The following is a 16881-nucleotide window of genomic DNA, read 5'->3' as shown; positions in this document are numbered from 1 at the left end:
CTTATAATATTCATTAGAAGGCTCCATGTCAGGTTGTAGCATTCAAGTTGAAAGCAGAAATATATAGAACACTTGAGCGGGACGTGGGACTGTAGGTAATGAGTGTCACATGAGTATGTTATCAAGTTTCATCCACCTCCATTTCTTCATTTATTAAAAATAGTTTAATGAAAGTGTCCACCTTCTGGGATGGTTGGTTCTAAGGCTCAAGGAGATAATGTAATTTGACCATTTAATACTCAAATATTAACTGTCAATAATATACTATTGCATATGTACATTAATACCAAAGTTAACCAGTGTTGTTTAGTAGTTCTCTCTAGTTTTTAAATAGTGGTTTATAATTATATAGTTACTTCATTAACTGATTTCATGAAATAGGCTTTTTTGAATCTGTGTCAGCATACTTATGAAGCTCTTGTCTTCAGTTAGACCCTTACTAGATTATTAAAGCCTAGGTTGGAAGAAAGAGTTTGCTAAGGAAGTCTAAAACATATACCTTTCACAGATTCTTACCTGGTAGAATCCAAGCAAACAAACCTTTTCTTCATAGCTAACTCTGTGCTGCTGTCCCTTCACGGTTTGTATCATGGCCATGGGCAGCCTGGGTAAACAGCCCTTGTCGGGTTGAACCCAAAGGTCGCTGGAGAGCTTGGGCCAGCTAGACTGGGATCAGCCAAGGGCAAGAAGGAAACTCAGTTTTGTGCTCTTACTGCTGGGAGGGGTCTGTAGAACTCGGAGAGTCTGCTGTGTTGGCAGTTCTTACTCTGAGGACTCCCAAGACTCTTTGGGCGGGCGAGGGGTGGGTTGCAAGGTCAAAATTATTTTTATGGCAGTACTGAGACATTATTTACCTGTTTCATTCCCATTCTCTCACAAGTGCAGTTTTTCAGAGGTTAAATGATGTGCGATGACGTATGATGAAATGTGTCTTTATTTGGAAGATATGCATAATTCAGTGAACTAGTATTATTTTCCAGATGACCTGTACTTGCTGTTAACAAAATCCGTCCAAATTGCAAGATAAACCAAAGAATTTTAATATAAAAGATTACAAAGAGCTTATTGATATGTTTCAGATTCCAAATGGCCCTGTCTTTTAAGAAACTACCACTTGTCAACTTTGGGTGCAATATGAAAGAATCCCCACTCTTAGTTGAGAATGAAGTCCACACTTTCTCCCTATACTTCAGACAGCATATAACAACAGCAAGTTGAATTTAGAGACACATTTGAGAACTTAACTGTTTTCCATTAAGCCAGGTATGAAAGAGATTTGTGAAAATTTAAATGTGTCCTTCTTTTCACTAACCTTTTTGTTTTGAAAAATGTAGTCATTTTTTTCAGAGGGAGATGCCATTTTATGTATTGATAACATGCAGTGGATTTAATTATTATTCGTATGAAATGAATTATACATATTTTTAAATTCTCATTTCGGATACAGTAGATATTGGTAAAGATAGTCTACCTAACTAAAAGTTCTTTGGGGTCCTCAGTGCATTTTAGGTGGGTGAAGAGAACGTGGGATGGAAAACCTGGGGACCCTCTGGCTTAGTGGATTGTTTATAAGGGTACATTCTGGTTGATGCATGTCTACTGGTTGCTTATTTCTTTGGAAGAGTGTTCTGTGATCAAGTATATTTTGGGCCAAAATGCATACTCTTTTTCCCTCTTAGAGATTTGCGATACATATTCATACATCAAAGGCCCTTAAAAATGTTTCCTATATTTATTTCTACCTTTTAAACCTTCCTTTTATTTTTAGCATAACATAATGTTCCACAGTGGACCGTAGCACCCGATGGAACACACTAGCTAACACACATGTGATAGATGTTACTTTCTTCCTATTTTTCAAAAATAAAAAGCCAGGTTTAGCAGGCACTTTTTTCAAATTCATGCTTTATGTAGAGGATGGCCCATAAATGTTTACCAGCTGACCTACCTCTTTTTTAAAAAAGAAAACCACTCATATTTCATCATATACTATTTTGCTTATAATCTTCAAAGCTGTTTTTACTTATGTTTCCAAACTCATGTTTTGAAAACTCTGTTTTAGACATTTTTGTGTGTTAATGAGTAGCATCTGCTCCTTGTGTCATGAAACAAAGTGATCCCATCCCACACTAGTTGCCGAAATTGCAGGTTAAGTCCTAACAGCCTGGCGTTGGAGCTATTACTACTGTTTGGTATTTTTAAATGGCAAAAAATACCTTCGGCGATGCATCATATGCCTTTTTAAAACACAGTCACTTTTTGCAACAGAAAGCTTTATAAATGGCAGTGGATTTTGTTGTATCTTTTTATTTTTAATGATTCTTTCCAGTCCTTTGGTTTCCATTGGTTGTGGGCATTATCCAAACAAGTACAGCAGAAGCATTCCACTGAGTGGATGGATGAAGGACTTGTTCCCGAGTGCTGCTTGGTGGGCCTTACCTTCCTGCAAAATACAGTCATAAAGTAATCACCGCCAGTTCCTTCCTGACAACAATGGCCTTCTCAAGTCGTCTCGAGGTGGAAGTGCAGAGGTCACTTCTGTCGTCTTCTGTGTTTAGTGTGTCTCTGTCAGGCAAAGAATGGTGAAAATTTAAATTTGTTACAATAATTAAAGGGACAATGATCATTGTATTTTAGATAGTTCAAAAACATTTGCTTTTTAATGTTCTGGTCATGCCAGTTCCTACTTAAAAATTAAATATTGTTTGACTCCTTGGTGACTTTCTATTGCCAACTAAAAATTTCTTTTCCTTTATCATTTAAAAAATTCAAGCAGAAATTACTGTGGCTATCTTCCTCAGTATCTTGTTTTTTTTTTAAACCACTGAGTGACTTTAAGGAGAATTCTTTACATGTGCAAAAGGTCAGTCAGTATCGGAGCATAGTTAGTCAGCCAGGTTAGCCAGACTGAAATGAGGGAACCAGACTGCTAGAGTCCACTTTTCCATCTTCTTTGACCTTCAAATATAGATTGCAGTATATTCAGGCTATCAAAAATAGAAGAATTGTAGAGCTACATGGCAAGTTAAGAAGTTTGGTAAAGATGCACCTGGGCCACTATTTGTATAAACGGTATGGTATGAGCCCTTTCTACAGTGGGAAGTCAAATTCTAGGTATGCACATGTGAAGTAGGAGAGAAGCTTATTCTTAGAGGGGTCTTGCCGTGGAGTTGTTAAGAGCCTGAGTTGGATTCCCACTTCTACCGCATGTGTGTGGTATTGGGAGGTTATGTAACTTTTTGTGACCCAGTTTTTCCAACTGTAAAAAAGTCACGTAAAATTCCTTGAACAGTGCCTTGCATATTGTAACTGTATTGGTTACCTATTGACTTGTAACAGGTTATCCCCAAAACTTGATGACTTAAAACAACAAATATTTATCATCTCACAGTTTCTGTGAGTAGGCGTCAGGGTGCACTTGCGTGGGTGTCTCTGGCTCCAGGCCTTTTGTGAGGCTGTGGTCAAACACGTCTGAAGGACGGCCAAGCTCACTCACATGGAAACTAGCAGACCGAGGGGGCCCCTCACAGCCTGGTCGTCAGCTCCCCTCACAGTGACTAATCCAGAAGAAAATGCAAGAGGGAACCCACGATGGAAGCCACAGTCTTTTTGTAATCCAGTCTTGGCAATGACATCTCATTGCCTTTGCTGTACCCTGTTTGCTAGATGCAAGTCATGAACTTCAGTATGCACTCAAGGAGAGAGGACTACATTAGGGCATGAATACCAAGAGGTGGGGTCACTGGGAGCCATCTTGGAGGCTGCCTCTGACAACTCCTGCTTTAACTTACATCTACTACCCATGTGTCTGTGGACTCCAAACCTACACCCACCTATTTGATATCTCTGTAGGATGTGCAACAGGCATCTTAAACTTAACATGGAAAAATGGAGCTCCCAGATACTTACTTCTCCCCTAGTCTTCTCCAACTTGGTGAGTGGCAATCCTTTTTAGAGATGATAGCATCAAAAACGTGGAGGCATAGTTTTAATGCTCTTCTTTCTCTTCACCACTTGTCAACTTAACTTTGAAAATGCATCCAGCATCTTACCCAGCTCTCACTACCTCTTTCCCCTGGTGTCACCACTTTTGACCACGTTTTTTGCAAAATCGTGATGGGCTCTGTTTTCAACCTTGTCCAGGGCCATTCTTCACTCAGCAGGCAAAGCGATCCCCTAAACGCCAGGCAGGTTATTCTACTACTCCATTCAAAATTGCTTAGAGTCTGCTCATTTTACTTAAGAGTAAAAAGCCAGAGTCTTTACAACGGTTTAAAATATCTTTCATGATCATAAAATTATTTTTCTGTATTTTGTATAAAGTGATGTATATACGCAGTATAATAAATAATGTGTATGGTGGCATAAATACATATTCACATGTTTATTTATTTAATTTGTCAAGAATTTACTTTCTGAATTGGATAAGATAGCGATCTGAATCTTCCGAATGAGGAGCTGGTCTGCTCAGCACTGTGTGTTGAGTAGAACACTCCTCCCTCACTGGGGTGGGGCTCTGGAGCCCGTTCATCTTGTCCTGGGCAGCCTCTGCCTGCTGTTGGATTTTAGAGTAAAGATATACTTAATGGATCACATAAGATGCAGTGGTGTTTTTATGGATTTTATTTGATGTGATATACTAAAATATATATAAAAACAATTTGAATTTTATAATCGTCAATTATGGGAAATATTTTCCGTCCCTTTATTTGAGAGATAAAGAACTAATTCTTCTTAGTAGATTGTGACTTATATTTAAAAACCCAGTCAGATCTAAAACTAAAACTGAAACAGAAAATCTCACGATTTTTAATCCATTGTTTCTGACATATGCTGATATACTGTACTTTGCTGCTGCTGCTGCTGCTGCTTATAACTGTTCAGAAGGCTGTCACAGAAATGCTTATAAAATGTAAAAACCCTGTAAGGATATCATCTGGCGTGACATCCTTGCTTATATGGTTAACTTCCAGTGTTCAGGCCCATCTGCCAATGCAGCAGGCCCCTGGTGCTCTCGTCTCCTTTCTGGACCTTTGGTCTTATCTCTATTTATAGCTTCGACTGGCAGACAAGAATGGGTAGGCGAAGGAAAGTGAACTCAAGCCAGTTCGTTTTGTTGGTTCTGAGCACTGCTGCTGAAAACTTTGCCGAAGAAGGGAAGTATATTGAAATTCTTGCCTAAAATGAGGTGTGTAGAATTTTCAGTGGTTTCCGTTTGATAAAACGTTGTCTCATTTTTGTGGAACTATGTGTCATTGAGGGTCAGCTACAAATCACAAAATGAATCACTTCCAAGTCCTTCATCTCTACAGGCATTAGAATGGAAAATCTTGTCACTTAGATGAGTTCTTATTTTTTTTCCTCCTCCACAAATAGTGTAAGCCTCGCTCCTCTGGGCATCAAACTTTGGCAGCCAGTGAAGGGCCCTGAGCTAAAAATGGAGCCATTCTGCCTCTCCCAGATAGATTTTGCTCCACTTGGTGACAAGAATATAATCCAAAGATGAATTTCTTTCTTTAGGGCAAAAACAAAACAGAAGAAGAGATAAAGAGTTTTCAATATGATGCAGAAGTATTGTGCTTCTGGTTAACTTCTCAGACCAACGACACCTTCCATTCTGTTCAATGACATTATGTTCAGTAAGAGTCACTGAGCATAAGTGATTAAACCCAGAGTCTAGTCAAGGCACAGATTAATTTGCTGTGTGACTTCAAGAGGCCCATCAACCCCTCTGGGCCAGCAGCTTTATTTGCAGAAGAATTTTGGACTAGATGACAAAGACCCTTCCTATTCTAGAATACCAAAATAACAGGTAACATAGAAGAGAAATGTAGCTACTTATTTTTAGTAAAACAAGATTGATACCAGCCAATAAGTCATAGTGGGCTTGCTTAAATCCTCCTCCACTCTCCAAATTCTGTTTTTACCAAAATGGCAAACTAAAGACAGTTTATCGTGCTTTGAACTTCCTGGCTGATTTTGATTCTATCAATATGTTACTGTTACACATTTGAGCGGGAGCTGAGCTACTTTTCATGAGAAGTGCTCAGACAACTAATAAAATCGTTATAAGCCCCTCCCCCCACTTTCGGTGGGTATTGATAGCATCAAGGAACAAAAAAAGACTGCCATTTTCAAGCAGTTGCTCTTCCAGCCAGACTGAAAATGTAATGGCCTTAATCTCAACTCACTTGTTTAAACATTAACCAAAAGCAGCTTTCTCCTCCTCAAAAGTTTGAAGTGCTGACATGAACTTAACCACGGATAGAGACAACCCCTCAAAGGCCTTCTAAAACTTGTTGAGTATTATATAAAGTAGAAGCTTCAGTAGCATTTCAAGGAATTGGTTATTCTCACAGCAACCTAGCGAGGCATAAAAGCATACCCTGTGTTACAGCTTTGTCATCTGAGGATGCGATCTTTGGTGACTGCCTCCTGACCTTGGAGATGGTTGCAGAGCTTAGAGTTATGAATAGGAAGCAGTCCCGTAGTTACAGTGCTGGGTAACAGCCTTCTGATGCGCTTTCTAAATAGATGAGGAAGAGCTCAAAATAGGCTAAAAAGAGGATGCAAGCATCTTTTGAAGACCTTTTCCAGGCTCTCAAATGGCCGTTGTCAAAAAACAAACAGTGGAGTGGATTTGACTAGGCATCAGAAGAATCTAGAACAGCCCCAGCGACAAGTGAGCGTTTTTTAAGCTCACAAGGCAGAAGAGAACTCCTCAGAGCAGTCCTTGTCACACACAGAACTTGTCACACACAGCTCTGATGTGTAGGCTTTCTCAGCTGCTTCGAGTAGGGGTGAAGAGGCATGCAGATTTTAACCCTTTGTTTCCAAGTCAGCGTGTTAAGTAAATGCTGCTTTACAGTTGGGTGGAGAAGGTCTTCCTCAAGATTTATCAAGAGTCAGAATGAAAACCCATCAATTACTTGTTTGTTGTGCAAAATGGAAAATTTCTCCTCTTGTGTACTTTGTTTGTTTTGTCCAATCCCAATAGCGCTTTATTTAAAAATATTTGTAATAGTTCAGTTAATTTGAGTTTAATGGGCAGAATCAGATGGATCTTAATTTGAATTGAAACTTTCTCTACTTTCTACCATCAGTAAACTGCATTTCAGTGTCTTCTATTATTTAAACATAATGAATCTATTATTTATTTCAAGTGGTTAACTTGAACTTTTGCAAGCACGTTGGCACTGGTGTGCATTATCATTTTCTAGGGGCAGTACCTACCCCGATGTGGCTCTGTCTCTTCTCCGTGCCCCTGACCGGTACTTAGGGTACCATCTGTAGACCACTTGTGCAATAGCTTCATTCTGGTAATTACCACGCTTGTTTGAGGTTATAAAATATACATCTGACAAAAGCCAGGGATTTCCCCCTGAATATCAACTGGCTGCCTAAAGTGGCATTTTCATTCTGACTTGGTGTTTTGTTTTGTCTTACTGCAGCATATTGGGGCAAAATGAAAGAGTTTATTTTGAGGCCTCCGAAGTAGTGCTGCTACAGACCATGAGGAAGAGAGAAAGTGTGGACTTCAGCCTGCACGAGTGGTCTTGAAACACAAGTGGTTTGGGGTAAGTCATCTGAGGGACCGGGCATTCATTAGCCTTAAATTTCGTCAGTCATTTATTTGGTGCCCCAGGACATCTTATTCAAGCGAGTGGCTATTTCTCTACAAACCAGGCAATAGGATGTTAGAGAAAACGTTGCTCTAGTGATGGAGAGCCACTAAATTTACTTAGTTGCATTTGTTTCTCACTTGTGCAGGATAATAGGATCTGAGTAGGATGCATTTGTCATTAGAAAAAGACCAAAAAGAGAAAAAACACCCAAACAACTAAGCACACAAACAACTAACTACATTTCTAGATACTTGGTTTGAGCTGAGAGCCTGAGGTATTCATCCTGCAAGGGGCAGCAAGTTCGATCTGGTGGCGCGTTGGTGATCGGGTAGTGAAGTATCGGGGTGGGCAAAGGTGAGAGGCACAAACTGAGAGTTTCTGAGTCCTATTCAGCAAATGTTTATTGAGTCCCTTTTAACAAAACGCGGTACCCAGAATGAAAGTCTTGCTTTGGAGTGAAATTTACATGTTCCAAACTATAAATAAACAATTCTACACTGCACAGCACAATAATGTGGACTTCCAAGAAAGCTTTGTCGGCCTAGCTCATTGTATTTTTTGGAAACAAAAGTCCTCAGATGGAAGTCCAATTCTGCCCACCTATTCTGGTGACCTCAGACAACTTACTCATCCTCTTGGAATGAGTCACCTCTAAAAACACCAGGACATGCCTCTATCACCATGGTCATACGCAAATTTAAAATTCAACAGTCCACTCTAGTGAAAGTCATTAAATAATGAATTTGATTTTTGCTCAACAGAGTTTCTTGCGTGCCCCTGGCTGGTGGTCATTTGCAGAAGGGCTTATTCAATTACCCAGCATGGAGGAAAGGGTCAGGCAGCTGGAGTCCCTTTGGCCTGCTGGCACCGGTCTTATGAGCCAGCCCTTTGGTCAAGCAGGCCTTGCACTGTGTTGTCGATCACCTGTTCCTTGTAGCAGTGTGATATGAATATAGTATTTATATATATGAGATGGGCTTATTTTGAATTACTGCCCTTTCTTTTTCTATCGGTGACCTTTTTCCTTCTGTGTTTGCTCTCACTGTGTTAGGGGTTACCTGCCAGACCGTGAGCCCCATAGAGCCCCAAACCTTGTCTTACACTGATCATCACTTATTTTCCTTTCTTACTAAACATCCATTTTCTGAAGCAGTGCTGTGAATGGCACTTTAAATGATGCTCAGATGTCACTCTTGTTAGCAGTGGGCTGTTTGCCTCAGAGTGCTGCATTATTTGGGTTTCATAACAGCATTTTTTTCTCTTACAAATGTTAAATTATGAAGTGCAGGAAACCACATGAATGTGGCAGAATGAAAATGCAAATGGTGTTATCTGGAAATGCCAGTTTTCTGATCCTCCTGGTAACACTATCCTCCTTGCAGTCAACGCCTGGAGCCTCTCTGCCTGTTCATAGTGGGCTTCTCTCCGGTGTCTTCATCTTCCCTTACGCTGTACGGTGTAGTCACCCTGTCACACCGAGTCAGGAGGTCTGGTAAGATGATTGCAGGAGGCTGTCTCTGCCTATCCAGGTTCTCTCTGTCCACTAAGCCTGCCTCTCGTTCGCAAAGTCTTTCCTGAATGCTCAAGACTTCACTGCCCCCCCTTTCCTGATGAACTCCCATAACGTATGGAGCCGGCATCATAAAAGGGTATATGGCTCTGCATTGCTTTATGGGTGGTTGGCATCACTTTGTCTGGGTTGCAGACGGCTGGAGGGCAGGAATCTGATCATTGCCTGGTGTTTCTCAAAAGTGGTCTCGCTCCAGGTCCTCTTGATCAGAATCACCTGGGTGTATGTATTAAAGTTGCAGATTCAGCAGCACCGGGCTTGATGAGTCAGTCACCGGGGATGTTGAGCCCAAGAAACTTACCGACCACAGATATCTCTTCTGCACACTGAGGTTTGCTTAACAACTGTCTGAGTCTGCTTCTTCACCCTCCTCATTGCCTCCCCACCCACAGCATTGGGCCTAGGTCTCAGCACGTTCTAGGTGCCTAGGAAATACTTCCTTGTTGATCTGAGCAGCATCTAACCATGGTGGTTGTATTCACTCTTCAGTTGTCTCACCTTTCATTTAGATGTGGAGCCAGCATATTCTCTGAACCCTTAAAAACCCCATCTTGTCTAAATATGTGCTGTTACCCCAGGTCCAAGACTCTTTCATGTCTCGTTCTCTTTGACAACTGTCTTCAACAATGGCGCAGTCCATGCCTAAGGCCCATAGAGCAGGAAGAGCAGGTACGAGAGCTTGTCTGGAGCAGCAGGACAGGAGACAGATCTGAGGGTGGGGGCAGCGCTGTGGTAACCTAGAAGCTCTATCCTTGGCTCCCAAAGCCACACCTGCTGCCCTTGGCGGATCGTTTGAATGATACTTCTTTCAGCTGTTAGGGTTCACAGGTGGTCAATTTTGGTGGCAGCCGAGCGGTTCCATTGCAGAAAGGGATAAAGTTAAGCTGCACCGGGCACACATCAAAGCACCCATGGGGCAGTGGCAGATTCAGGATTTGACCCTGATGTTAGCAGGCTGCAGTGGTGACACGTGGCTCCCTCCCCCCTCCTCCACCAAGGGCAAGCCTGGCAGATTTGCAGGGCGTTGCTGCCTCTGGTGCAACTCCTGAATGCTCTTGCTGGTGGGCGCAGCCCTGGTAGTAGATACGACAGTTAGTTCAAGGTAGAAAGCAAAGAGAAGAACTCACAGAAACCTAGCCAGCCTATAAAGGACCAAGTGGGGTAATCCTGCAGTTTATCAGCTTTGGAGGTAACCATGGCCAAATGCATTTGACCTTATTTTTGCGACTTTTTTTTGACTCGTGCTTCTCAACAGTTTTACTTAGAGCAGCTGTGCCGATCCTCAATCAAGTGTGAGGTGAAAAGCACATTTATTCAGTGACAGGAAAGCATTTTCTGGGTCTGTATCGAATTTTGACCATCGGAGGTAGCAGAAAGGTGTAACTGAATGAATTGGGGATGAGCTTTTCCTTATGTTCTCAGCTATGGGAAGGAAAAATTGCACAGTTCTCAGGGCAGTGTTTAAGGGCAAAAGAGGCTTTTTAGTATGTGCTTCATGGAGTCCTGACTAGGTTTTCCTCTGCATGGCTTTTTCCAGTCAGGTGGGTGGGCAGAGGGCTGTGTGTGACGCAGGAGGCAGGTGCCCGGGCTAGCCGCTGTGGGAGAGAAAGGTACAGTTGTTTCTTTTACTTTTTTTATTGTTGTTCCATTACGGGTGTCTGCATTTCGCCCCCCACTCCTCCCCACTGTACCCCAGCTAATACCACCTCCCTTGGGTACAGTTATTGATATGTGTCTTTGAGGCTTTGTTAAGGCTTTAAGGTAGAGGAATAACGAGGGACAAAATTAAAGAAATTAGAAAGCACATAATTTTAGCAAAATACCAGATGCTGGCATTGCTTTTCTGGAGGTCTTTAGCCGTGTATGGAATGTTTTCTTAGAAGTAGCCATCCGTGGTTGGCAGAGAGAAAAATCGGCTCTAAGAGAGCATTTGTCTGGTTAGAAATATTGTCCCTGGTGCTGTTTACCATGAGGCATCCTTGAGAACTGCAGGGTTTTCTAATAGTCACCAAAATCATTGGCACTGTTTTTGGAAGGCAGATATGAATGAGAAAAGAGCCAGTCCTGTATTTTCCAGGAAGACCATCATTAGAAAGCTCTTTAAGTGCTTTCTAGCTTAGAGGAGTCAGATGCCTATCACGTACCTGAGCCTGTCTTCCGTAAAGCGGCACCGAGCATTGCCTTCTGTGAAATGCGTTATAACTCGCTCTTCTTGCTGATGCTATCACGGGCTAATAATTGCATCAGTCCTTCAGAGGAGCTGTGCGGTTTGGTGTAACTGTGAGTAAAACCACACTGGCTCAGGAAATGCAGCTCATTGTCTTAGAACAGGCATCATCAAAACAGATGTTGATTTACTTGGAAGGTACCTTTCCTTGGCGACAACTTGAGCTCTTTGAAGGGAGGTGATCACTGTGCATCAAAGTAAATTAGAATTACGCCACTGCTTTTGTACACTGAGTGAAAACTGAAAGAAACTCACCAGTGTTGGCTACTGAACATGCTGTCCCCTAAGGCATCATTACATCACTGCATCGTTACCAGTTCTGCTCTAGGGACTAACTTGCTCTCTCTTTCTCTTCTGAGTTAAGATCACCGGCTTCCAACTCCCCCGCCCCCCAGAAAGGCTTTAGTTGGTTATCATATAGGTGCCTTGAACTTGGGGCCAGCTTTACGCTGTCACTCTCCTGTCTCCCTTTCCAGGTCCCTTATTTACAGAAATGGGATCAGCCGGACACCATCTTCTTTTCCTGTGTAGTTGGTCCCCTGACCCCATGTTGTGGTTTTACCTGTCAAATACTTTTTTCTACTCACTCTTCTTCCACCCCTTGCCCTTGTTCTGTTTCAGTCCATTAGATCACTTTCTTGGACTAGTGCAGCCACTTTCAAAAGAAGCTGCTTGCTTGACGCCTTTCCTTCCTGTGTTCCAGTCATCCTACTGTCTTGAGAATTATTTTCCTAAAGGAAGGGTGTGGTTGAATTATTACCAATTCCTGAAAACCTTCTTAGCACATGGAGGTATGGAAAAGTGTTTCTAATACAATGCTTAGTGTAAAACCCAGACTTCAAAATTGCATGTATACATCGAGTACAAAGCGACAGTGGAAATGTGTGCCTGTCAACAATGGCTAGAAGTAAATAAAGCAAAAACGAAGATGTTTGTAGTATTAGAGTAATTAGTACTTCTTTTAAAAAAATTATAATACACAATTGGTATTTTCCATAGTCATGAATGAGGAAGATGAAGTGAAAGGAAAAATGGAAAGGATTTAGTTAGATTTCCCTTCTCTGTGATGTCTGATGTAATCTTCATTGCCTGGTCGCATTCAAGACCCTGAATTCATTATCCGCTTACCATTGAAATCTCACCTCCCGCCCCTCCCATGTCTCCACACAACACGTCTTTTCTTCCTGCACATACTGTGTATTTTAATAACCATACCTTTCTTCATGTTGATTCTTCTGCATGAAATTCCGTTTCTCTACAAAGTGACTCCCTCATTCAACGATGCCTAAAGGAAATGCCCTTTCTGTTTTAGCACTATATGTTGATATTTTTTGTCTATGTAGGTATTTTTGTGGAAGATTCATGAGGGTGGAAGCTGGTTTATTGTAAAGTATGTGTTACAAGTATTAATCCCATTTCTGCACATAACACAGCTTAATAAATATTTATTCTTATGCATGATAAGAAGAAAAGAAAGAGCTCATTTAGAAATATACAAGTAATGCTTCCGGTAAGACTGAAATTTTTTTCAGATAAGCTTAGTGTTAATTACTGTCATAAATATTACAAAAAGGAGATTTTTTTGTTTAAGCAATTTTTATAAAAATAGTTGGATTCAGAGTCAGACCATTTCAACTAAACTTCAAGAGTGATTCTTTAGTATTCGGAAATTCTGTCAGGTGGAATCACTTCAACTTCTCAGTAGTCACATTTGTGAAATTACTAGAAATTGCTTTTTAAACTCTGTTATGTCGTGGAAAAATCATGTCAGCCAAATCAGAAATCTAAAGAAATGATACATCCAGTGCTGGCAACATAATATGAATATGTGGTATTTTTTCTTAAGGAAATTTAAAAAGTCAAGACTGGATAACATTAAAGGATCGATGCAACATTTTCAATTCTGAAAGGCTATTCTCATCTAGAAATATACTTACTGCTATTTTTTTTCATTTCTAAGAATTCTATTTAGTTAAAATAGCAAAGGAGGAAAACTATCTTGGCTTAAATAAAATGAAAAGTCATCTCTAAAATTAATTTGGTATCTTCAAAATTTCCTTTTCAAAGGGAGGAGTAGGATGTTTTTTAATATCACATGGTAGGACTCCCACTAAAAAGTGTTGTCATTTGCATTTGTGAACTGGGAATTCAGAATGGGATTCTGTGGTGATCAGTGTGCGGGGCATGTTATACATCTTTTGAGACAATATTTTGACATTAAGTGCATATCATTTGATACTATATATTCTCTTATATATTCTTTATGTATGATACTTTTCCCATTAATGTTTTAGTTAGAGTCAGTAAGTTGGGACAGAGAATTTCAACTTGTGATTTGCAATTTCTTGCATGATATTCTTTACCCAACCTTCAGTTTTCTTGCCTATAAAATCAAGATAAAAGTTGAACCATTGTTAGGTTAATGAATTAACAAATTTGTTAGTCATACAACATGTATTGATTGATTACTGTCTTGGAAACATTATATATCACATCACTTTTTTTTTTAGCATTTCATATAAGTTGACCTTTGTTTTGCACAGTGAAGAACCTTTGCTGAATTTCTTATTTTTTTGTACTGAGCATTGCATTCATTTATAAGCCTGACACGTTGGCTGTTTAGAAGATAAGAAATCTACTGTGGCTCAGGTGAGTCAGTGCAGATTTGCAGTTCTTCTTTAGTTATTCTCTGTCGCACCATCAATGGGGCGGCAAACTTTTCTGGTTACTACTGAAGTTCGTTTACCAGGAGATACCGGCTGTTGAATTGCTCTTTTGTGAGAGCCAGCACTTGAAAGCATCCTGAACATCCAGTGACAAAAACCCAAGAAGGCAATAGACTACTGCCGTTTTCATTACTGCTTCAGGTGCTTCTCGGTGTAGTAGATGCTTATCTTCAACTGCTCTCTGCAGATCACCAATATGGGTCTGTGCAGTGATACCCTGGCAGGAGCCTAGCTAAGGCTGTCTAGCGTTGGTTAGCATAAGCAGAAGTGTCTGAAAGCGGAGGAACCTCAGTTAGGAAGGCTGCAAAGGAGAAGACAACTTTTTGTGAGACTTTAAGGATCTAAATTCAGAACAGAATACCTTAGTGGATTTCAAAGTTTTGAAAACCAGCCCTGAGAAAACTGGTTATATTTGTCATAGATTTTTTTAGTTGTATATAATGAATTGCTACATAACGCTTTTGGGAAACAGTATAATGCCATGTTTAAGAGCATAGGTTCTTTAGGCAAACTTCCCAGGTTTGAATGCAAAGCCCTTACCTAATAGTATCTGACACTTGTGCAATTTGAGGAAGTTACTTAACCTCTTTGTGTCTCAGTTTGTCCACCCATGAAATGGGCAAAATGAAATAGCATATATCAAAGTCATAAATACTAAGTGAGTTAATGCATGTAAAGCTTTTAAAGAACTGTTAGCTGTTATTATCTTGTCACTTTCATGGCATTCACTTAGACAGTTAGTTGTAATAAAATTTTCCAGCCTTTATTCTTAGTGGCTTTCTTCAAACTGAATATATGATTTCACACTCAGGGAAGGTGAAGCATGTGAGTGAACTCAACTAGGGGAGGGGAGGAAACGCTGTGGGAGCACGGAGGAGGGAGCGGTGGGGGGGGGACGACTTGGAGGAGGCACTGCGGGTGAGGATGGGCCGAGGGTCCCGGACAGGGGGGCGGGTGAAGAAAGGTGAGAGGGCACCGTGTGCCTGAGGAGTGCTGTGGACTGGTTTGGGAATGTTTTAGTTAGAGTCTCTAAGTCAGAACAGAGAATTTCAGTTTGAGGTTTGCCAATTTTTCTTGCATGATATTCTTTGCCCAACCTTCAGTCTTCTTGCCTATAAAATCAAGATAAAAGTTGAACCATTGTTAGATTAATGGATGAACAAATTGGCCAGTCAACAGCATGTATTGAGGGATGACCGTCTTGGACACATTACACACCACATCACTCCGTAGCATTTCATAAGGTTTGTGAGATGGAGTAATATGAGATCAGGAGAAAAGACAAGTCACTTTACTGATAATAAGGATAATAAAAATTAACTTGAACTGTTAATTGAGTAGCAGCCTTCACCAGATTCTATGATTGGTGCTTTACATAAATTAGCTCTGATGATAGCTCCTTGTAATAGGTAGTAGTTATTCCCATTTTATAGATGAAAGCAACTGAACTAATCCCACACTAAGGGTTGGAAGTTTTGCTTAAGAGTCAGGGAGCCCTTGAAGGTTTTAGGATGGGAGAGGTCATGATCCGACCCGGCAGCGATTTACCGGTCCCTCTGTTAGACTCGGCGTTCTCCGAGATTGAAGACACGCCACGCGCCCTTCAGTTCCTCAGGAGGAGCGCACGGCACCTTCAGCAAGGTCGGTCCTCCGTGAATACAGGCAGAGTCTATTTTAAAAGCTTCTTTTGACACAACTTGGGAGAGACTTTTTGTACATTTTTCTTTTTAAAGAGGAAACTAATTAATTCATCTAATAATAGTCAAACTAACTCCTTTGTGCCTGCACAGTTTTCATCTCATCTGATCCTCACAAAAAAATCTTAAAGAGTATGATTTTTACATTCATATTATACATTATTATAATGGATGAGGTTATTGGTGCTGAAGAATATTACACAATTTATAGGAGTAAAGCTAGTATTCACACCCTGGACTCCCTGACCCCCTAAGTCTTAGCGAACTATCAGACCACTTCTGATTTACAGTCTCCAGTAGGGTGGTTCTTTGCCACTGGTTTAAGACCACTTTACTAGCACTTGGTTGCTTTCAGAGAAACTAAAGCTCCACAAGGACCTAATCTACTTTGTAGAGGTTGCTGGGAAAGAAATTATTTTCAACTGTACTCACCATCAGCATCCTTCTAAATGACACTGCTGGCAGGTGGCCATTCTAGGAGCCCATCAACTTAGCCACTTACAAGAGCAGAGTGAACTTGCTCTTCACAGTAAAATAGAGTTTGGGAGTGAGTACGTTGCAAGAATCCTAGATATTTAAGGTAAGCACTTTGCTTCTTCTACCTGATTGAAACCAAATTTATTATACTAAAAATCACTTAGCAACAGGCAGAGCGCTTTTGCTTCCAAGTGCTGCCTGGAATTTGGAATGACATATAGTGAAAGGGGAAGTTCAGTTCCAGCTCTCAAAGGCCACATAACCAGTGAACCCAAAAGCACATTTTATGTAAATTCAACCCCAATCTGTATTTATTAACCTGACAAATTTTAGAGGGGTTATCTGCTCTCCGACATTGATGTGCAGTACTATTCTCCAAAATATCAGATCTGCTTAATGCATGTAAATCGGGACTCGTAAATATCTGGCACCTATGCTGATGCTGATTTTCAGAGGCCTAGCTCCCCTGAAGCCATATCTGCTTTGCAGGAACAAACTCGGTTCTCTCTGCTTTCATGCTGAGTGTCCACGTAGGTCTCACCCCTTCCCTTACCCGATG

The 16881-nt window shown here is 40.8% G+C and overlaps 1 protein-coding gene across 8 annotated transcripts in view; it reads left to right on the top strand.

The window, feature by feature from the left end:
- Positions 1–16881, top strand: part of ATXN1 (ataxin 1) — a 386007-nt gene that overhangs the window by 85366 nt on the left and 283760 nt on the right. For 6 of the 8 annotated variants that reach the window (XM_053668256.1, XM_053668255.1, XM_053668257.1 and 3 more), the window contains one exon: positions 7452–7577. The exons of 1 other annotated variant lie outside the window; for it this stretch is intronic. The gene's annotated coding sequence lies outside the window, so the exon portion shown is untranslated. Of the gene's footprint in view, positions 1–3857; positions 3935–7451; positions 7578–16881 lie in introns of those variants that run through there. One more of the 8 variants, XM_053668263.1, reaches the window with a different exon arrangement.

This window comes from Artibeus jamaicensis, unplaced genomic scaffold, assembly GCF_021234435.1.
Source record: "Artibeus jamaicensis isolate MK-2021 breed Jamaican fruit bat unplaced genomic scaffold, CSHL_Jam_final contig_482, whole genome shotgun sequence".
Classification (NCBI taxonomy): domain Eukaryota; kingdom Metazoa; phylum Chordata; class Mammalia; order Chiroptera; family Phyllostomidae; genus Artibeus; species Artibeus jamaicensis.
The sequence above is the reverse complement of the archived record's forward strand: the minus strand, read 5'-3'. Positions and strand labels throughout refer to the sequence as shown.